We start from the raw sequence: 24,107 nt of genomic DNA, 5'->3' as shown, positions 1-24,107 counted from the left end.
GGTCAGCTAATTTTAATGCAATATGAATCAGTAAACATTTATTCCGTAAAAGCAACTCTATGCCTTTTATCTTTGTATTGTATACACCTTTAAGCAAATTATTTTTCTCTGGATTGATTTTTTTTGTAATGTGAGGAGCTATCCTTCCTGTTCAATTGTAAAGCACATATTAATAAATTATTGACTGGGCTGCTGTGCTGGGACTAAGGGCAGGCTGTGGGCATAAGGGGACCCAGAGCAGTGAGTTCACCAATCCCACATCTTGGTTAATCGTGATTCAACACATCCTGTTCCATTTATGATGTCGGCAGCTAAATGATCTCTTAGGTTTAATTTTTGCAGGGTTTATTTGAAGGGGCTTTGTCCTGGTGAAAACAGATTGTGGCAAGTCTTGCTTTTATTCGGAGGAAAATTAACAAGGGCAGAAGAATGGTGTAGAATAAAATAAAATCCAAATTAAAGTGACATAATATGGCCATATACTTGTATCAATTGAAAGTAGATTGGGTCAATAGTTTCATTGGTCATGTTAGGAATCAGTGTTTAACAACAGGCTGAATTTTTCCAGGATATGCTCCTCCATATAGAACCATTGGCATTTAGCCACTTAAATGGCAGTAAGTCCAAGACTTCCAAACATACACTGTCAAAAGCAAGAGTCCTCGACTTGCTAAAGGACTGATTATGTCACACCTGTTAATATTACTGGATGCCCAATGGAGTTCAGTGCCAGAAACTTCACTTTGCTGAGACACCCCAGCATTTACACTGAGGAATGTTGCTTTGAATCTTGCACAGAATTTGAAACTGCGCTGATTTTAATGGGAGTTTTAGGACTGCTGTTATAATTTCTTAAAATTTATTTCCATTCAGTTTAATGTTTTTTAAATTATTTATGACTGCTTATGGGCATTTTATTTATTTTAAATATTTTTAATAATCTTTGCAATTTTTAATTGCTTTATTTTAAATTTTTAAATATCTCTGAATGTTAAAAAATTATTACGTCCAGTTTCAGTCTTTACAGCTGACAAAGCTGGGATAGGGCTTTGTCAGCAGTCAATGCTTTCAAGAGATTCCTGAGAGTAGGGCTTTCATTGAAGGCTTTTTGGTGGCTGAGACTGCACCTCTGGAGTCCAAGACCCCTTGGGTCAACGAATTTGGTCCTCTGCGTCCGGAGTGTGTACATTCAGTTGTGGGAAGATGGCAGGCTGCAATGCTGTGCAGTGTGATCCATCCAACAGCATTCAGCCCAATATCATCATCATTGAATGTAACGTTAGAATGATAATACCTTGACAAAAGTTGGCTCTGTCAACACGGTGTATTCTTCCTGCCGTACAAGCCAATTTTATAACTTTTAAAGGTAAGTGCTTATTTTTGAATGCGAATATAACAACGAAAGAAGTAAGTGCAGGAATCTTTTCACCTTTGGTTACAATTCTGTTGGATCAAATGTATATTTTGTCACCACTCTTAGAGCTTACAGTTTGAAAAAGTTAGAAGGCCCAAGCTATTTAATTGTATTTTCATTTGTACTGTGATGTATTCCTGTTTAAAGTCTATGTGATATAAATAGCAACAGCTGAGAAATTTAGCTTCCAATGGATGAGTTTCAATGATGCTTAAAAGGATGTTGAACCTATCCACTGAATCATCAGAATAAATCCTTTGGGTACTTCTTATATAGAATAACTTAGCATTTCTCCTGACTGAAACAAGTCTTTCGGCTCAACTGGTCAATATCGACATTGATCTTTGCAGTCCATCAGCTATTGGTTGTCTTTTTCAACCTCTTTCCAGGTCGAGGTAGCATTGATATTGTAGCAGGTGACACGATATGGAATAGAGGCAAGAACACATGGTCAAAAAAACAATAAGGCCACTCGAGCAGGTTAAATCCAAAAACATGGCAGAGAAGTATTGCTGAGATGAATCTCTGACCTCATCATCCTCATTTGGGCAGGGAGGTGGCATGCCATTGTCATAATCATTCTCCTGCTGTCTGCCTCAGGAAAAGTCATTGCAAAATCCTCCTCAACCTCATCTTCCTTATAACCAAAGAGCTTGACCCAGAATCAAGTGGTACAAGGGACATGATCTGCATTGGGCAATTAACCCAAGCAAAATTCACGGAGCAGCAGCAACAGCTGTACGTGGTCTTCTTTGACCTTAAAGAAGGCTTCTGCACTATCAGCCATCGCAGGTTATGTCTTTTCAATATTCTTTTCAAATTTGGTTGTCCTCAAAATGTTGTCGGTGTCCCTCATCTTCTCTGTGACAACATGCAAATGAATATTCCCACCAATAGATTCACCATTGACCTAATCCCATGCAGACTGGGGTCAAGCGAGGCCATATCAACCTCTTGACAACCCTCTTCTCAACCTTCTTGGCTGCAAAACGTCTCCTCACTCCAAGCCCCCTGTTGGAGTTCAGTAAGTCAACAAGTTGAGAAGGAAACTATTCAACCTCCAGAACCAATGACACTCCCCCCTCGGTTATCTAGCTCCACTTTGCAAAGTCACATCCATATATTCCCAAACACAGGCTGAACAATATTGAATCCTTAACTGGAACGTCATAGTGTAACCTTACATCAAACATCTGGAAGACAAAAGTCCCTTCACCAACCTGCCCCCACCACCACTCAACACCAACCTTTGACAATCAAAATCCATTAACAGACTCTGGACAATGTGGATGACTTTCTGTATCTCATTAGCCATCTCCAAGCCAAAGCAGGCATTAATGATGGAATTCACCACAGCCTCCAGTGAGCCTTCACAACCTTCAGCCATGGGAGGAAAAGAATGTTTGAAGATCAAGACCTCCAACCCAGCACCAAGTTCACGGTCAACCAAGCAGTGGTGATCCCCTATCCTCCTGAATACTTTGGAGGGGTAGAAAACCTACCAGAACCACATCAAAGCATGAGAGAATTACCACTATCCTGCTATTGGAAGGAGGATTTTGCAGATGCAGTGTTAAGGCGAACCATTGCTTGCATCCTCTTCCAAGCCAACATCCCCATCATCGAGACTCTGAGCCAGTGGGTGGGTGACATTGCATGTCTGCCACCTGACTCCCGTATCTGGACATGGCAAGCAATTCCCAGAAAAGACAGAGAAAGTGCTTTCAGGATGTTCTCAAAGGCTCCTTGAAAAGAATTCTCTCCCATTCAAGGGCACCTGGGACCAAAACCACTCAGACTGCTGGGGGGCATCCAGGAAGGGATCAAATTCTTCAGGTCTTTTCAATGGCTAATGTGGAGGCCAGGTGCAAACAGCGGAAGAGTGAGCATGAATCCAAGCAACCTATCCTCCCACTGCATCAAGCCCAACAGCTCCCCATGGGAGAACCTGTGGACCCTGCATTAGCCTCATCATCCACCTCAGAACCCACTGTCCGGGAGTGCGCAAGTCACCCTTAACACTGAGAGGCTGCCAAGGCAGGAAACCATCGATGTTTCCTTCTGGTTCTTTGTCCCTTACCCATTTATCCAGCGTCCCCTTGAATCTTTAACCTTTCTTTCTGGAACATCTACAGACTTCTGTTTCAAACCAATCTATTTTACCTTGTTTATGAATGAGATCTTGACCTTTAGTTGCTGTTACTTTGCCTTTAACATACAGCTTTCTTGACATTTTGTTCATCTGCTTTCTCAGTCAGTCTTCCAGCATGCACATCTGTCCAGCTGTTTACTGTCAGATGTTGACCAGTTATATCCTATGACACAGAAGCCCCAGAGCCAGGGGGACGTAACTCGGCAATGGATTCTCTCCTTAGGTCCTCTCCCAGATGATCTGAACAATTCACCACCCAAGCTGTTACAGCAATTTGATTTTTAGATTTTTACCTGGCAGGATAGGAGGGTGAAGCAAGTGTTCTGACCCCAGGCAATGAGCTGAATCCACACCATAAGATTGGTGTTGGACATTATCTTGCAGTGTTAGCTAGTTTTTTTTGGATACATTATACATTGTCACTTTACTACACAATGTGCCATACCTGTTGCCACGGCAACAGAAGTGTTTCATTAACATTGATACAATCTGTCGGTTGTGTCAACCACCTACGACCCATTCTAGGTCACCATCACAAAAACTGTGAACAACAACTTCATCTAACCAATGAGAAATTCACACAAGATATGGATATCTGTGACTCTAACAAAGGGACGGGTGCGTGTGTTTGGATCCATTGTCAGTTCTGTAATTTACTGCAGAAAGTTAGTCAAGCGGCCCTTCAGATGAACGGATACAGTTAAGGTATACGTGAAAGAGCCGAGGGGAGAAGAATCCAGGAGCTGGTAGCTGCTCAGACCCTGAATCTCTGGGCAAGATCCCAGTACACACAATGTGACCTTGTAGTCCTCAGATCAACTCAAAGTGCAGGCAAAGTAGATACTTTTTTAGATATTTATTTATTAGTCACATCTACATCGAACCATACAGTGAAATGCATCTTTTTGGGTTACTGAGAATGTTCTGGGGGCAGCCCGCAAGTGTTGCCACTCTTCCGGCGCCAACATAACATGCCCACAGCTCCTGAACCGTACGTCTTTGGAACATGGGAGCAAACCGGAGCACCCGAAGGAAACCCGCTCAGGCATGGGGAGAACATACAAACTCCTTACAGACAGCAGCCAGAATTGAACCCCGATCGCTGGCATTTGCTGAGATGCTTTGATAAGTTTTTTTTTTGTTTAAAACATTCCTGATGTTAAATTCGCCAAAATAATGTGAATAACGGAGAAGTGTTTGCATTACTCAGGGTATTTTAAAATGTTCATATTTTGTTTCATTGTTGAGTTTACTGCAGAGGATTTCATTTTCCTCCTCCTTTCTAAACAATAAGCAGCAAGTGTACTCTGACCAAAACAAAATAAACCTTGTTTTACAGCAAACACTCTCATACCTTATAGGCCTTTAAAAAATGACAGGATATTCTAAACATTCCTCATTTCCAATAGCCTGTTATTTATGATGGGAATTGAGGAACTTAGACTATTCATTCAGTCAGTGTGTGGTGGGAAACCTGCTATTATATAACCACGCCATTCATTAAGTTGAACCAGAATGAATTTTACCATCGTTTTTGCTGCACATTCTCATTTCCTCGGTCTCTTTCTCTCATACACACAAACATTAAATGCAAACCTCTAGAATACAGCTGCATGATGTGCATCTGTGAATTATGCACTTGACTGGTTTGATTTGACCACAAGCAAAATTCTTGCGTATATTAAGGTATCTGAGACATTTAATGTGGCAGCAGATCAAGCCTTAATAAGCCCAATACAAACAGAAAGTCAGAGGCAGTGGCATAAAGGCTAGAGGCCCTGTCATGGCTGGCATGGTTCAATCAAGTTTAGGGCTGCCAGAGCTCTGAGTATATACACAAGAAGTCATTTTGAATAGTAATGGTGATTAATCAAGGAAAATTAAACTTTAAGCGTCAGTAACCCACTCCTTCCTGGCTGCTTTTTGTCTGTTTATTTAGTGTAACCTCTACTGAAGCATAGCTGACCTAGAAATATCAGAAATAGCTGCAGTTGCAACCAAGCATAAACAAAGATATTTAGTAATGAAAGTAATGGCAACAGAAAATCTTCAGTTGGACCCAATCAACCAACCACAAGATAGGTATCAGTTGAAATATTGTATATTTATTTGTTTGGTGAAATGAAAGAAAATTACATGCTTGTTGGTGCATATTTTGATTTATTTATATGTGGATGCTGGTAGACTAGTCCCTGTACTGAACGTGACACCTCTGGAAATATCTCATCAACATTTTCTATTGTGTTCAAGATGGACATGCTACTCCATTACTTCAACTTGTTGACCGACTTTCAACCTATGCCAACAAGAAATTCACTGCTGTGCGAGTATTGGGTCTCTCTTATTTTGCCTTAATTTGTCTGAATAATCCCCCTTGAGTGGATGGAGTTGCTCGTCTCTGTGTCCTGTTTTACAATTCTCCTCTGAGCCGAATCCTTTAAAGCCTTTGGAAAAAGTAAAGCAGCTCAGGATGAGAGGACCTTCTCTTTAACCTTGTAACTGTTACTGATGCTGGATGGGATGGTCTGCAAAGTACACTTGCTGAAAAAAAGGTTTCAGTCGAAGCCCAGGATTCTGACAGATTTGCAGGCCTTGTAATGAAGACTTTAGCGATGTTACCAAGAAACAGCAGAGACAATTCACTGAGTAAATCTAATTACATTGGTGTGAAATGTGGCACTGTACGGAATCTTTTAAAGTTTTAGTTTTCATAAGTGCTAGCCAGTGAGAAAAATAGTACTTTTTGAATAAGAAGCATTTTGATAGATTTGATTGGTTGTTTACAAAGATGCTAAACTTTCAGGAAAAACATGTCAATGACATCAACTGAGTTTTTTTTTGTGAGGATGCCTGAGGAATGGCCATGAACTCTTTGGCAAATGGGAATTTAAATAGAGTGGGGAAGCAAGGGGATTGATGGATGTACACTTACAAATCACAAAAAATAGTAACATGGGGCAGCAAGGTCAGATAAAGGTAAAGTACTGGGGATCACTTCCAGAGTGAAAGAAATGAAAACGAGAGGAGTTATCTTAAAGGTACAACATTTTGAATAGACCTCAAACACTCTACAATTCTGGTCTTTAGATTTTGAGAAGAATGGAGAAAGTCCAAAGATTAACATGAAAAGAACAGAACCCAGAAATTGTAATCAATGGAAAAGAATGGGTAGCTGGGACTTTATCTCTAGAAAAGAGGAGGCTATTGGTGACTGAATAAAGATCTTTAAATAAGAAAGAGCTTCAATAGAGTAAATAAAAGAGGAAGTTCAAAAGTACATTTTATAAATGCAACATTATCACTAACAAATCCTAAAAGGAATCTGAACAAACGTCTTTATCCAGAGTGGTGAGAATATAGAACCAATTCTGAGGAAAGGTCGCTGAACCAAAACGTTGAGTGGTTTCTCAATCCACAGATGCTGCTTGACTACTGAATTTTTCAGAATTTCTGTGTCTGCTTCAGATTCCAGAATCTGCAGTTTTATTTGTTTTCCATTACTGCTGAGAATGTAGAATTTGTAACTGCATGGAATATTGCAATGATCTGCCGAGATGCACTTCAGGGGAAGTTAGATTGATACTCGGGGGGGGGGGGGGTAAGAACAGAAATATCTGCTTATAATATGAAATGAAAATTGAAGGGAGGAGCATAAAAACTCACACTGCCCTTAACTAAGTGTTTCTCTGTTGTTAGTAAGACATAATTCCATGTTAAGGGTTCCGGTTACGATTTACAGAGGGAAAAGTTCAGAGAGATATGGGCCAAATGCAGGCAAATGTGACCAGCTCAGTTAGGCAACTTGGTCAGCATGGACGAGTTGGACCAAAGGGCCTGTTTCTGTGCTGTATAGCTCTATGACCCTAAATTGAATTATATTTTTGTAATTTCAAAGTGAAATGCTGGTACAAAATGTCACAAAAAAATATTACAACAGCATGACATCTGTAAACAGGTATAACATACATGTACATGACATACACACATTCATAAATTTATTAACCACAGTACTGTATTTTTCCTTCCTCAGTTCACCTCTCCGTGTAAGGTAGGATAGGTTTCAGGTTAAGGGGCTCTGACTATCCCTGAGAATGCATTAAGACTTTGGTCAGGTTTTATCATCGTCAGTTGACAGTTCAGCAAGCAGTGTATTTAGTATCAATTGTTAAAGGGTGGCTGTAACGTTGAGGCTGTTGCCTCATTAAGCACAGAGTCTTGTGATCAACCGCAGTCTAGGTTGTGGTAGTTGTCTGAAGAGTCCCTTGCAATAAACGGTCTGCTCTGTCAAAGCATCTGACCCTGCAAATCCATTGAGTTTTCCACCCATAAGGTGAAATAAAGGACCCAGACATTACAAAGCAGGTGGGCCCTAATATTCAAGGGGTCACAGGGGACAAGGAGAAGGACGCATGTGCTTACAAAGTGGACGCCTGAACGTGCTGAGGACAAGAAGGTTTGGAAACAGTTACTGACGTGATCTATCAGCACTAGTCTCCCTTAGATGCCAGAATTCTCGTGCCCCAGAAAGCACAATCAGCTGTCAAAATTTGAGCAACAGAGTCTCGTTAAGTTATGATGATGGTGGACCTGACTTTCCAGAGAAATTAATTCTACACCCCAAACCCACAGAAACCAGTTTTGGTCAGGTTACTGATTAAAGCTTTTACCAGCACTTCTCTCCCCTGTGGGTGGGAAGGTTGGAGTTCTCCCCTATTTTATTATTGTCTAAACAACACTATTCTTCATTTGAATCAATGAGTCAATATGTAATATGACCAATATCTTAATAAAGTTTTATGATCAACTCAGTTTTCACTAAGGGACAGTTTTGCAATTGAATAACATTATTTTATTTCAGTGGGATGTCCCAAACCATTAAGTAGCTCCTGAAGTGTTGTCACTGTTGCAATGTTCGCCAATTACACACAGCAATGTGATAATGGTCAGGCAGTCTACTTTCATGTGTTGAGTTAGTGATCATTTCTAAAATAATGCAGCATCTACAGTAATTTATTGTGCAAAACAGGAGGTGAAGTATTTTGCAATTAAAGTTAACAAATAAAGTTAGGTTGAAACTTCTGACACACTTTGACTTGGGACCGCAAGAAACTGCGGAGAGTTGTGGACACAGCTCAGCACATCAATGGAAACCAGCCTCTCCTCCACGGGCTCTGTCTACACTTCTCGCTGCCTCGGTAAACAGCCAACATAACCAAGGACCCCACCCACCCCAGGCATTCTCTCTTCTCCCCTCTCCCATTGGGCAGAAGATACAAAAGCCTGAAAGCATGTACCACCAGGCTCAAGGACAGCTTCTATCCTGCTGTCATAAGACTATTGAACAGTTCCCTAGTACGATAAGATGGACTCTTGACCTCACAATCTTCCTTGTTACGACCTTGCACCTTATTGTCTGCCTGCACTGCACTTTCTCTGTAGCTGTGACACTTTAATCTGCATTCTGTATTGTTTTACCTTGTACTACCTCACTGCACTGTGTAATGAATTGATCTGTACGAATGGTATGCAAGACAAGTTTTTCACTGTACCTCGGTACAAGTGACAATAATAAACTAATTCCAATTCCAATTTGCCAGAGGTTCCACTCATCTCTCACAAATACATAATAGTGCTATCCATACTGTTGATACAATCGGGGTGAACTCTCATCTTCCCATCCTTCAGCCCCACACAAGCACAACAGTGGAGAGGGACGTTAGTAAATGGATCAATCAGTAAATATGTGAAATCTGACCATGTGTTTGGTGGAATTCCTTGCAAAAAAGATGGACAGTTGAATAAATCAGTCACAAAATAATCAATGGGAAGCAGCAGAGAATTGTTATGGGATTCCCTACATTTGAAGTTCCTGCTCATCCAACTAAGCAGGGGTTCAACATTTTCAGGAGGATGTTACTGTGAAGATAAATGAGATGCTTTCCCCTGCAAAGGTGATGTATCAGATCCACTGCTGAAGTCAAGGTCAGATTCCTGTTCTGGAACCTCGATATAAGGAGACTCTTGTTGAATAGTTACTATGGATCAATCTTTTGCACACGGAGCTGAAGGTAGGTTGGTCGGGACACCTAAACAAGGGTACACTGGCACTAGATGTTTTGGTGGTTGAGACAGCCACGCTGCAGCTGATTTGGAGCTAATGCCCACTTGTTTCATGAAATAAGGAACACATCCACTGACAAACCATGGGGTCAGCACCAAAAGACATTAGCCAGCAAATGGGAGGATTCAGGTCCATGTTGCGATTTATTTAGACAACTGGCTATGGAAATGGATAATGCGCAAAATGTAAACTCAAGAATCCCCTTTTCCCACAAGGGAACTGTACATGAAGGGAGGATGGATCAGAGCAGTGATTGTGTGTTGTCAGAACCTCAGCTTGCAATTGCCAGAGCAATCTTTCACTGCTGTTTTTACCCTGTAGTTCAATACAACTTAATTTAACTACAGAACCTGAAAATTTGCAAGAACTTATTTGTATCTATACTGTACATTTAGTGTCACTACATTTTACAGAGATGCTAAATTTGTAATATTATCTACATGAAACCCAAGAAAGAAATAGCTTGTCTCCTGGACAATGTCAACCTACAGGGTCTATCATTCACTGAGTGATTTTTAAATATAGGAATATTATTGCAAATATGTAGAATATGGATGCAATAGTCTATGCTCTGAAAAGTTTACGTCTGCTTAGATCTCCTTTGCCAAGTGTGGGTGTTCCAGTTAAGTAGAGCCAGACAACGAGTACAAGATCCACCCTGGCTGGAACCAATAGACTCAGAGTGGTAATGCATTTATCACAATCTGGTGGTGTATTTTGAACCCTGGGTTTTCTCCTTTATTAAGCTGCTGAATTACAGCACTTTTCACTGTTGAAATATTTTCTCCTTCATACTTAGAAGTATATAAGGTACATCTGATTATTTGAGCAGAATTGGAGGCCACATAGTAATCTTATGCAAAAGGTTCTACTAAATTTATACCTTTAAGAAGATACTAACAGGAAAAGCAAATATTACATCTTTGGAAATATGAACACAAGTGCTGTAATTCAGTTGCTTAATAAAGGAGAAAGCCTGAGGTTAATTAATGAAATGGTAGCTGCTACCGAGTGCTTGGCTGATAAGAAGAAGTGGTAGTCATCAGCATAGGTCCTACAGAGCTCATTACTCACTTAGATGCACGTGTGTGGACTTGGTGACATCATTACATAGCAAAGACTCAGATGTGCAGTTAATGATGCAGCAAAAATTGGCCACAGGCGCCGGGAAGGAATGAGACACAGAGGCGGCCACTGCCATCCAGGTAGAGAGTATCAGTTCCATAGTTCAGCAATACCTTGTTTCCATTGTCATTTGGTCAAAGATAGGGTGCAATAGTCAACTTCAACAGATTACAATTTGTGACAAATCTTACCTAAGTTACATTACACCATTTCAAAATATTGTTTGTTCCCTCAATTTAAAGGAAAGACTTTAAGGGAAACTCTTCCTGGTGGCATGATTTGATATACTTTTCATTCTCTTTAATAATCTTATGCCATTGTACTATCAGAGATCAATGATACAGTTTCCATTTTGAGAGAAATTTGTCAAGTTGGGGACTCAAAGTATATCATGAGGGCAACTTAATCTTCAGGGCACAGCTGATATGTTTTCATAAGAATATTCTCTGTATTCACTGGTATTATTATACCATATTTAACATGTGTACCCCTGTCATGTAACTGCAGTTCAAATCTCCAACATCCACACGAAAATCAGTGTAAATAAAAAATTCATTTATCATGCCAGCTTTGATACAAGATGCTATTCTACAGATTGCACTGAATGCGCATTTAGAAATGAAGAGTTGGTACCCTTGTCACTGACTCAAAAGTTCAAGTCTGTTCAAGTCCCACTGCCAAGTTTGAGCAGACTGAGCATGACTGTTTCAGCTTCCACTACTGCACGATGCTGAGAGAGTGCCGCACCACTGGGGATGATTGCCGAGAAATTCCTTTCTGCTGGGTACCAGAAAATACACAATGTAGTAGGATCTTTAAGAGAATAACTTAAGGAAATTCATTCTCTTAAAGTCTTGAGGCAGATTACAGCACATTGACATTGCCACATACTACAAATAATGCTACAGACGAGGGAGGAAAGTTTGGGCAAGGTTTTTGCATGTGACATTAAACAGAGGTCATGTCTATTCTTTCAGATAGAGGTGAAAGATTCCAATGGACAAATGTGAAGAAGAAGAAGAAAGCTGAAGTTAGTCCCAACCAATTTTTATCATTCAATGAACATCACACAGTCAGATTCTCTGATCATTAACAACACATTTGTGCAATCTTACTGTGTAAACTTTGCTGATATACTTCCCACATCAAAGCAGTCATTGCACTTGAAGGTACTTAGTTGCCCATCGGGATGTCCTGTGGTCATAAAAGACGCAATATTTACATGCAGTTTTTTTCTTTATGTCACAGGGCAAAAGTTTTTTGTTAGTAATGGGAAATGAACTTTGCAAATAGTTCCATTATTTTTAAGGAAAACCTTCTATTTTACCCCCTAACTTGCCCTTCAAGCCATTGCTTCACTTTTATAATTTGTTACAACAAACATGGTTTCAGGATCATAAGATCTGAACGGAAAACCTTAAAACACCAAGAAATCTCAACAAGGTTTGAAGACCCAAACACCCCATCACTTTATGTGTATCATCACCATCATTATAATATTTAGAAAATGCAATAATAAAGTACAAGAGACCTTGGGTGTTCTTATAATTTCAGTTACTTGTACTAAAAAAAGGAGCTAAATGGCTACCTGACGTAAAGAGATAAACGATGAAAAAGAAAGAAATGGAACTTTTAACAAATGAATGGTTATTGGCGGATCAACTAATTAGGTTAGATAAACGGACAGGGTAATGGAATATAAACCAGGATGTTTTGTTTAATCAACAGATCAAATAAAGTTCTGATCACTGGCAAATATCAGATACTCAAATGATGTAGCCAATTCAAAAACGAGGCTTGTACCCAGATCTGAGAAATGAGGAAAAAGTGACTGAGGGATGGTTTATATATACATTTATCTATCTATCTATCTATCTATCTATCTATCTATCTATCTATCTATCTATCTATCTATCTATCTATCTATCTATCTATCTATCTATCTATCTATCTATCTATCTATCTATCTATCTATCTATCTATCTATCTATCTATCTATCTATCTATCTATCTATCTATCTATCTACAGTTTGGCTTGGGAAAGGGAGATTCAAAATAAAATTTCAAAACTGTAAGAGTAAGACAAGGAGATATAGATTCAGTGAGCAATAAGAAAATGTGTAGATGTCTTTGGTTGCCCAACAATGATGAATGTACAGAATGGTCATCCCACTTGAGAAATGGAAGCAACAACTTTGGAATTCTTCAATGCAGAACGGATGCTGCAATGAAGGGAGTGTTATGACTTTCAAGATGAATGAACTTTAATGAGTTTCACCACTCAGTAAGATGGACGCACAAGAAACTGAAGGTACTGGAATCTGGAGCAACACACAATCTGCTGGAGCAACTCAGCAGGTCACACGGCATCTATGGAGGGAAATGGACAGTTGACGTTTCAGGTCAAGACCCTTCATCTTGGAGTCCAGGTGAAGGATGTTGACCCAAAATGTCGACTGTCCATTTCCCTCCATAGATGTTGCCTGACCTGCTGAGTTCCTCCAGAAGATTGTATGGATTTTGTGTTGCTTCATCTTTAAGTAAGCTGTGGTTTAGTGAATAAAGATGATGATAATGATAGATATGGCAAAAATATTTTGTTATATTTTGGGGATATTCTCAAAGGAATTTTAATCTACAATATTCAGTATTTTCAGGGGTTTAAACATCATGAGGAAGAATGGATTTATCATAGCCAAGGGATCATGATTTTCATGAAAAGTTGATAGACCTGTGGATGTTGGTTGTTAAACAAATAGCAAAATAAGTTCCACCTAATAAACAAAGGGAATTTACGCTATTCAACATAGCAGTCCAAAGCCTAGGTAAAAAAAAAATCAGAATGCCATCTAAGGAAAAAGAATTTGCCATTTCAGTGACCATTTCCCATTGGGCCTTACTGTTGTGCAGAGTCTGTACTTCATTGGAAGCTATAGACTCGAAGGGGCGAAATGACCAGCTTATGCATTTATCTTCATTAACACTTTTCTGAATACTGTGCACTTCAAAAGAACTTTGTGATTTAGTGGGAGAAGTAAATTTTAAAGGAAAAAAAGGAATACCAAACAACAAAATACAACATTCTACATTTGTGCATATTGATAATGTAGGTCATAAATTTTTGCAACATTACTAAAAGGCCAATGTTTCCCTAGACTGAGCTAAGAAGGACAGTTGCTGATGACTTACATGACCCTATTATCGATTATTTTGTTCTTGACCCTTGAATACAGCTGACCATGATCTGAAACAAATTAAAAAACTTCAATAGGGTTTAGTCTGAGTGATTCCAGGATACACTGATTCAGCTCTATCAGTTGGAGATGTGCCTCCATGTGACCAGTTTCTTGCTTCATAAGATTAATGCATTGGTCTGCATCTTTCTCTTAGCCTTTTTAATCACTTTCAGGGAGTAAACGATCCTGAATGCATCTGCTGCAAATGTTTTGCTTTAATAATCCCTAAAGGTAAATCTCAAGCTATAAATGTTCTTTAACGTGTATTCCTCTTCAGGCTGACATTTAGTAAAACAAATAAAGCATGATTGATGAACATTTTTTGGAATAAAGGAAGAGAAACTTCTGCTGTTGACATCCATCATGTTTGATGCTTTTGGTCATCACTTAAACTATAAATTCTATATGTAATGCATAGCATAGGATACGTCTTATTTATATATAGATATGAGCAATCTACTTTCATAAATAGGTGTGGTGAGACTATACACGCCGATATAATCATTTATGTAAATGTTCAATATAGATTGCAGCACAGTTCCAGATTTTATGAACCTTCAGACAGCATAATTGAAGTATTGCATTTTTGAAATGTTATTTATGATTGTATTAATCTCCTGCAATGAAGTTGCTTTGAAGATGTGTTAAAGCAAGTGTAATAGAGAGATTTTCTGGTTGCATTTTCACACTCCATATAGTAATTAATGCAGCTTTTTTTTGTCTGGACTAACATGATTTACAATTAAATTAGTAGGATATAACAATTAAATATTTAATATTTGTTTAATTCATTTTTGCTCAAGCACAATACAGAACATGACCTGAAAATTGGTGAAAATGGTTAATGATTTTCGATACCATGTAGGTAAGTAGTTTAAATTTTACACTAACCTGCTACTATTGTATCTTGCATATTGGTACATATATTAAGCAAATTGTAATCCTTGCTCAGGAATGTCATTGAGTGAACAGCAGAATGACAAGAAATTAATCATAAAAAGAGATTTCACATCTCATTTGCTTGAAGGTGCTATTTCAATGATTGTCTTTTTGTTTGTGAAAGTTGTAGGAATATTTTAATACATGGTGTAATTATAATGACAGCAAGTAAAGTAGTGCAACGTACTCTTTATCAGGCAACAGTTTGTTAATAACAGTTACTAAAAATACCTTTCAATGCAGAACAAATATATATTTAGTGTTAAACTCAGGATACAAGATGCCCTCCAATTTTGTGCACGTTATTTTCTAAATGATGGCAGTGAATATCAGCGGATGCCGGAAGGCAGCCTGGAGAAGGTTGTTACTGGTTTACAGATCCATCTGCTGTGAATATTTGTTGTAGTGCGACTCAATGAAGTCAATCATAGCAAAGCGAGTGTTGAAGTTTAGAGAAAGGCAGAATCCCAATTGTTTGTAAAATTTGAACTATTAATTGCACTCTGGCAGTGATAGTGTGTAGGCAGATCTGCAGAATTTTCCTAAACAAATTAGCTGTAAACTGAGTGAGAGGGCACGGGGGTCGTCATATAAAGCCAGTAGCTGACAGGCACTGGGATCTCTGCGCATAGCACACAGAACAGATGTTCCCAAAGATGCAGTGATTATTGCACTGGTAATAAAAAAGCATCAGCTTACAGGCAGGGATAATGGATGCTGGTAACTAGGAACTGTTCCCAAAGGAGAAAATGACAGAAATCTGCTGTATCTCCAGATCACGGGGGTATAATTAAACCTCCAGTAACAGTTGTTAATAGGCTGCAAATAAAATTGGGGGAAATTTTTACACAACCTTTCCTTTGTCCTTTTTGAATGGCACAGGGACATTTGGAGGCAAAATTATGCAGTATTATATGATTACAGGCAAGCTGTTTTACCATGTTACCTAGTTTAATTAGAGTAATAATGTAAATAAGATTACAATCTCAAATTTGTACTGGCCTGCAGCCCATACCACAAATGAGATCACCAACAACATATTCTACTAAAGGAAACATCACCGGTCCAACAATGTATCTAACCAGTTCTGAGCATTGTTCCCCGGATTTAAATATCAAAATATTACTCCCAGGATTTAAGGACTGTGGGAAAATATCTGCGTCACCCAATTACTTGGATTAAGTTAGATAAAGGTGCAAAACATGGATCTACAATGGTTTTTTTTGCACTGAGTTTGAAAATATCACTGCATTCTAATGGACACTTGACTCATTTGCGAAGAAATAATATGTTCAAATCAAGATTATGTTTGGTTCCGGACTGCCATAATGATGAAAGTGAGCAGGGTGGTCCTTTGGAATTTTACACTTGGGTCACATATGCATTTATTCTGACTTAACTACACTGAGCACAACACAAGTTACAGTTATTTATTTTGATTGAGCAAGTCTTTTAATTCTCAAGAGTTCAAACGGAATTTTATTGAAATATTGTAATTGCATTTGAATTAGTCTACTTCATAAGTCTGTTTTGTTTTTAAAGGGCGATATTTTATTTTTGTCATCCCTGTCACATCCCAAAACTGATGGAACTTTAGCTTCCTGATGCTGAAACTTTAAAGAAATTTCTATTTGGCTTGTTGTGGTCCAGCGTGACAACTCTGCGTAATTTATGGGCTGACCTGGTGAAACAATGTTGACAGTAAGGAACAGTCAATGCATTGTTTGTGGTAAGCAAGCCTGTGAAAGTGTTAAGGGACTGATTAAACTGGCGAAGGTCAGTTACCAATTTTATGCTGTTGCTTTTTATGGGTTTTCCAGTTTTCTTACAGTTCGTATCATTCCTCTTAAATTGGGGCATAAAATAGGCCATGCTCAAAATCTCACAGCAGCTATTTTAAAAGATGACAAAACCGTTTGCGGCATAAAAGGTGGCATGAGTCATTGGAATTAGTGCTGTACTGAAGATAGAAGTGGGAGAACGGTGCGGGGCATGCTTCTGTAGTGCTGTTATATTGGCCTCAAGGTGATTCATCAGTGAATAACAGTAGAAAAAATGTATTGCAGAACTTTGTGCTTTCTGCTTCTATCTGGGCACATTAAATCTTGGGACTCAATGTAACAATCTCAAATACCCAGCCTTTTCTGACCTCTCTCTCCACAAATGTGTCTATACCTTTCTGTTTCAACTTGTCTCTTTCTTTCTCCTCCCTCTCCATCTCCTGGTTTTGAAAGTAATTGTTACTTTAACAGCTTTCATCTTCACCCTATCACAGACATTGCCTCTTTTCTTTCTGCCTTCCCCCTCTGTACAAACTAAAATATGTTTGCTTTTTCATTTTTCTTTCTCTCATGTTCTTGACTTGTAATAGTGAATCTGTTTTCTCTCCCCATAGATGCAGCTTGACCTGCTGTGCCTCCGCCATTTTATGGTTCTGTTTTAGATTTGCAGCATCTGCATTTTATTTTGTTTTGATTACAATTCTTTCTCCATCATGTGGCCCACACAGGACAAAGAAACCAGGCTTAAAGGAAGGAAGATCCAGAAAAGGGTTGATGTTGGAAATTTGTCCATTCATCCCTGTATGCAACATCAGGATGCAGGGGGAAAGTGACAAGGTCGATGAAGGGAATATTCAGTGATAAATACTGTCAAAAAGCACATTTATTTCTTGGGATACTTTAAGCAGTATAAAACTGTAGTGGTATTAGAAATGTACAAAAAGAAATAACACAAAGATATATCCTAATGTTATAGCTTATCATCCATCCAAACCCCATTACAGATGCAGTTGTTTATGCCTTAATTATTGGGTACATTAATACAGGCTGTGATGGTTAAATTATTGAACTAGTAGTTCTGGTTCTGGACCATTGGTTCCAAGATACGAGTTCAAATTCCACCATCGCAGCAGGTGAATTTAATTTCAACTAATGAAATAAATCTGGAATTTTGTTTTTTTTTAAATAGTAGCTTGTCTCAGTAAAAGTAATGGTGAAACCACTGGATTCTTGTAAAAACCTTTCTGGCTCACCAATGTCCTTTGGGGAAGGAAGTATGCTGCCCTTGCCTGGTCTGGTCTTTGTGATCCAAACCCACAAATGTGGTTGACTCTCCACAGCCTCCTCAATTCAGGGCCAATACAGATAGATAATAAATGCCAGTGTTGCCACAATTTCCACATTCTCTTGAAGAAATAAATTGTAACAAAAAAAATCTCAGGAATCAATTGCTTGTTGTGTGGTAAAATACTTCCTGCCCTCTCACTTAGCATCTTATAACCTTTGATTACACTGTCTGACGTCTCTTTAAAAAGCATTTGGTTCTGTGATAGTTCTTTATAACTCAAAACACTAACATGAAGGGTTATGTTTTGATGCCCTTCTCTGGACTACTTCCAAGCTGGTACATTCCCCTCATGCCTCATGGACAAACTGAATGTAGTATTCAAGGTGCAGCCTTCTCAGTTTACTATGTAGGTTCAGCATTAAGGCTTTGGACTTAACTGCACTAAATTGGCAATAAACCTCAGGATTATGTTGGTTTAATTAATTGCTCCTTTGCCACAATTAGACATGGTTAGTTTAAAACCCATTGCCATTCCTAGATCCCTTTCAACTTGTGCCGTACAAATTGAACACTGTTCATGATTTTCCCCTCTTCTGTTTCAACATACACCATCTTTATTTGTTTACATGAGATTGGTTCTGATTATCAAAGGCCTTCTGCATCTTCTCAGCTGCTTCTTTACAACTTCCTAGTGTTGTGTTGTCTGAAAATATTTTGATATTGAATATCTCAATCCAGGGAATTTATATAAATGATATATTGGAGGTCCTTGCACTGTTCACTGGGGTTCTTCACTCAGTACTTCCAGCTGGCCTGAGGTTATTCTCCTGACAGAGCTTTCCTTTTCTTCTTTCAGTTGCTTCCTTGTCCATCTTCAAAGATTACCAGTGCTTAAACTTCTGAAGTAATGCAAAACAAGAACCAATCTTATTATTACCAATAATTGGGTTCAATCAGAAACCAATCTGTTGTTTCTGATTGAAATTCCTGTGTTTTAAAAGTTTTCTTCATGGAACTTGAGCCAATATGATTAATTTTTTAAAAATTTTTTTAAAGATTTTATTTACAGCATGGTAACAGGCCCTTCTGGCCCAACGAGTCTGCGCCACCCATTTTAAACCCAAATTAACCTACCCGTACGTCTTTGGAATGTGGGAAGAAACTGGACCACGCAGACACGGGAGAACGTATAAGCTCCTTACAGACAGCGACGGGAATCGAACCCTGATCGCTGGCGCTGTAATAGTGTCGCACTAACCACTACACTACCAAGCCGCCCCCTACGCTACGCTATCCTTCACTATTGGCTCAAGTTGTATGAAGAAAATTTTTACCAACTACAGTAATTGGGTGAGATTGCTTAAGAGGCTTTGGTTTGACAAATTGTTGTCAATTATCTTAATATTGGCAACAGCTTGCTTAAAATAAAATGCACTAAAGATCGCCACCAAAAAAATTGACTGCGCCTCAGTTAATCTCTGCAGTGTCTTTCTTGGTTACAATGGGGCACCATAACAAAGCAATATTTTTCCAGAGTTGCACAGCAAACTATGTTCTAAGTTTAGACAAAAGTGTAGAAAATCATAATAAATAATTACTCCTCATGCTTTTTCACAGAAACCTCGACAAATTAGGGTGTCCATTTTCCAACTGTGCAGAATTCCTTTGTCTCATCTGTAGGCTTATGTGAAGCTACACTGCAAATACATTTGCTGTTGAAACTGTTTCTTCCAGGCATATAAATGTTCTTATAATAAAACAGTTGCTTGTTGATTCACTACTTCATCCCATCTGCTTTTGGCCTATTGGTTTTGCCATACGGTTCAGTATAGAGATTAAAATGGACTATCAGTAGAAGGAGGACATTTAGGTTTCAAACCTAGATCAAAGCTTCAAAAGGCTTGTCACGTACAAACTGTGCATTACATCAAATAACCAGAACTTCACTCAGATATCTAATGCTGATGGATCAGCAGGATCAATGCAACCTGACTGAAAAATTTTGAATGTGGGGTAAACCCATGTTTCTGATCAATTTTTGACTGAATGCTCCGGAGTGATGTTGGATTTCTGTGGGATATTCTCACATGTACTTCAGTTACCACTCATGCAGCCTGGGACTAGAGACACAAATTTCCATGAGGCGGCCCAGAGTCCAGGTGAAGCTTTGACTCTGCTTTCCCCTTTTGAATGATTACCTGCAGTTTTAAGGTACGTTATTCAGTGGGAGTGTTGGCGGTGAGGGAAGAAATCTGAAAATAGAAGGATCACATGCACACCTTTATAAATGATCGAGAAGTAGCCTGAGTTGTGTCACGATAATGACAGTGCATCGGTATAGGCTGTTGGCACTCGTGATGCCAAGATTCAAAGTACAACCACACTATCATTGGCAACGCCAAACATGGGTCAGGCAGCTCACTGCAATGAGTGGCAAAAGAGTGGAGCAGTGTCATCTGAGCTGCTACCCAATATGTCCTCACTGCCAAGTCTATAGAAAGCCTGGGGACATCTTGAAAGCAGGCTGCTTGACTGCATTCACAGGGGAGGAATTGTGCATGATGAAGAGAAATCTCAATGGACCTAACAGAGAAAACTGAAAGGAGTAAACTTAGTTTTTGGATTTCAGCCAGTTTGGTGCTATGTTTTTGCTCAAATGCCAAATCATGTGTTAGCAAAAATGTTGCTAAATAGGGACATCCTCACTTTAAGGAGGCAGAATCCTGATTTTCCCCAGTTAGTGCCGAGGTCAAGAAGGTTGAGAGCTTCAAGTTCCTAGGAGTAAACATCACCAATAGCCTGTCCCGGTCCAACCACGTAGATGCCACGGCAAAGAAAGCTCACCAGCGCCTCTACTTCGTCAGGAAGCTACAGAAATTTGGCGTGTCCCCTTTGACACTCACCAATTTTTAACGATGCACCATAGAAAGCATCCTATCTGGATGCATCACGGCTTGGTATGGCAACTGTTCTGCCCAGGACTGCAAGAAACTGCAGAGAGTTGTGGACACAGCCCAGTGTGTCACGGAAACCAGCCTGCCCTCCATGGACTCTGTCTATACCTCTCGCTGCCTTGGTGAAGCAGCCAGCATAACCAAAGACCCCACCCACCCGGGTCATTCCCTCTTCTCTCCTCTCCCATCAAGCAGAAGATACAGGAGCCTGAGAGCACATACCACCAGGCTCAAGGACAGCTTCTATCCCACTGTGATAAGACTATTGAACGGTTCCCTTATACGATGAGATGGAGTCTTGACTTCACAATCTACCTTGTTATGACATTGCACCTTATTGTCGACCTGCAGTGCACTTCCCTGTAGCTGTGACACTTTATTCTCTACTCTGTTATTGTTTTTACCTGTACTACCTCAATGCACTCTGTACTAACTCAATGTAACTGCACTGTGTAATGAATTGACCTGTACGATCGGTATGCAAGACAAGTTTTTCACTGTACCTCAGTACAAGTGACAATAATAAATCAATACCAATAGAAGTCCTATAACCTGACCCAGATATTTATGGTTGGCAGCTACTGCTTGAGCACACAGTTACTGTCTCATTAAGAAGTGACTAAATGCTGTTAAAGTGAATGCTCCATGGCAGCCACACAGGGACGTGTAAGCAAGTGGGTGGGAGAGGGTTAAAAAACTGAGATGGAGGACAGAAATGGATGGGAGGGGGAAGGAACCTGCAGAAGGTAAGTTGGGGAATGCGAGTCAAGGGAGAGAGCAGGGAGTTTGAGACTGGGGAAGGATAAATGGCGCAGATGAAAAACACGATGATGCTGGATGAACTCAGCTGGCCGGGCAGCATCTGTGGAGAAAGGCATAAGTTGTGCAGTGTTGGTAATGGAGCTGCCCATGGTATGGGTCATCCTGATCAGGCCCAGTGCCACAGTAATCATCAAGGCCAACAGAAGGGCAGCATGTGTTAGGCAACGTGGAGGAGGTCTTTGAAAATACAGACAATGCCCCATTGAGGACCCTGTGGTTCATATACACGTCCCTTCTTGTTGCATGTTATATCTTGCCTAAATATAAGTGAACAGCCAAGGTTGTAAGTCATGACATTTTTACCCAATGGAAATAAAATGTTGTTGGCAAGTCAGAAATGCACATTCATGGCATCATCTTGTGTCCAAAGTATGTCAGAGAAATGACACCCACCTTAGGGTGAATCATAACAGGAGGAACTCAGCAGAATTCCTGATGGGAAGACATTCCTCAATGCAACTACTTCAAAGCATGCACAGTGAATTTCATGTGTGATTTACAGGTGGAAAGTAGGTGCATGCATTTTCTTTCAGTTCCAATTTCTAGTCTATACTATGAAAGAAAACAAGAGAAATGTTCCATACACTGTTTCAGTCTGGGCAGTGCCAGCCCCACAACTTTTGAAAATGAAGCAAATGCCAAGTGCTGAGCATGAATGAAACACCAGCAAATGATGAACAGGCAAAATAGGAATCAAGCCAGCAAAACTCTGGACTTCTGCTTACAGAAGGCACAAGGATGCTGATGGTGATGACTAGTGATGATTACTTATTCACAACTTGCTTCCAGACAAATATTGTAGTGAGAGACAAATGATTTTGTGTCCTCAAAGGTGTGTTTTTAAGTACTCTCTATTGCTGAGAAAGCTTACACCAATCACCAAAACTCTTACCGACATACTGTTTATTCATTGGCAAGATCTCTTCCTGCAAGACAGGAATATGAACAAGGCATACAGCTTCTTGAACTCTACTGGCATTGAATTGGATCTGTGATTGATCTGGACTGCAACTTACCCTTATTTGACAAAAATTAGTTACTCAGTGCCTTGAAAACACTGCTTGTCATGGCACCCACAGCAGTCGAACTCCTGACTTTATTACCTTTGTGCAAAATTAATGTTCAGCCAGGCAGACTACTGCAGAAAAAGGCCCAAGTTCCTCAACTACCTCCACCAAGAAAATCACACATGACTCTATTGTACAAAATACCTCTGAGTGAATTCCAATTGTGTCAGTTCAAAATACAAGTATTATTGATGATACACTAAAGTAATTTTATTGCGCCTATACCCTACTGAACATTGTTAAGCTTTTGCCAAGTTATTATTCAGCTATCATAAAGCTATTGCCAGATTGATCTTGCCAGCAGTCATCATGCATCATACAAATTCCTTGTCAGATATTGTCAAAGAGATGGAAGCAGTGCACTGTAATTGCTGTATTTTGTCAACATAATGACCAGATGTTACAAACCACTGTCAGTTGTAAAGCTCCATTTTACTAAGGGCAATTTGCATGGCTTATCCTTGAGAAACTTACGTTGTACTAAATTATCACATCTCTTTAATCTTCTTTTACACATGTAGGAATGTTATGCTGTTCTTCATTTATTTTTTATTGATCATATCAGCCCAGTGAAGGACACATAGACCATGCTTATGTTTGCAACTTTATACCAGAAGGAAGTGTTGTTGATTCCATATCAGTATTAAGTAGCCGATGTATGCCATGCTTAATCCATCAGCCAGTATAGATTAGGTGTGGACTATAAACCTTGCCACTCCACAGATAGCATCAAAACACTTTTGATATTCATCTTGTGTAGATGCCAAATGTGGTTGGTTTGAAACTGCTATCCACTTCCTCTGTGAAGCTGGCAGTGAAGCTCTTCTGGGAGATGTAAACTGATGCAGAACGCTTTGAGGATCTGTTGACTGTGAGAATTAGGGTATACTGTGTGTAAGTCCAAACGATGACGAACCTTGTTCCACTGCGTTGGTGAATCTTCTCCAGTGTTTTGGATTAATTTAAATGTGCCTTACATTTCTGTACCTCACAACTCATCTCTTGAGCAAAACTGTCAAGCAGTGTAAGGGGTCACAAAGTGCGTGCAACTTCAGTAACCAAAGTGAGATTTTTATACCAGTCAGTTTGGTTGTTATTCCTGCCCACCAAGAGTATTGCATTGACCTACCTGTACGCACGGATGAGGGCTTTCCCCATCGCATCTATCCAGAATTCAGAGTTGGAAATCCTGTCTGCAGTTCTGAGGA

The sequence above is a fragment of the Pristis pectinata genome, chromosome 1 (assembly GCF_009764475.1).
Source record: "Pristis pectinata isolate sPriPec2 chromosome 1, sPriPec2.1.pri, whole genome shotgun sequence".
NCBI classification, from domain to species: Eukaryota; Metazoa; Chordata; class Chondrichthyes; order Rhinopristiformes; family Pristidae; genus Pristis; species Pristis pectinata.
Note: the sequence above shows the minus strand (reverse complement) of the source record.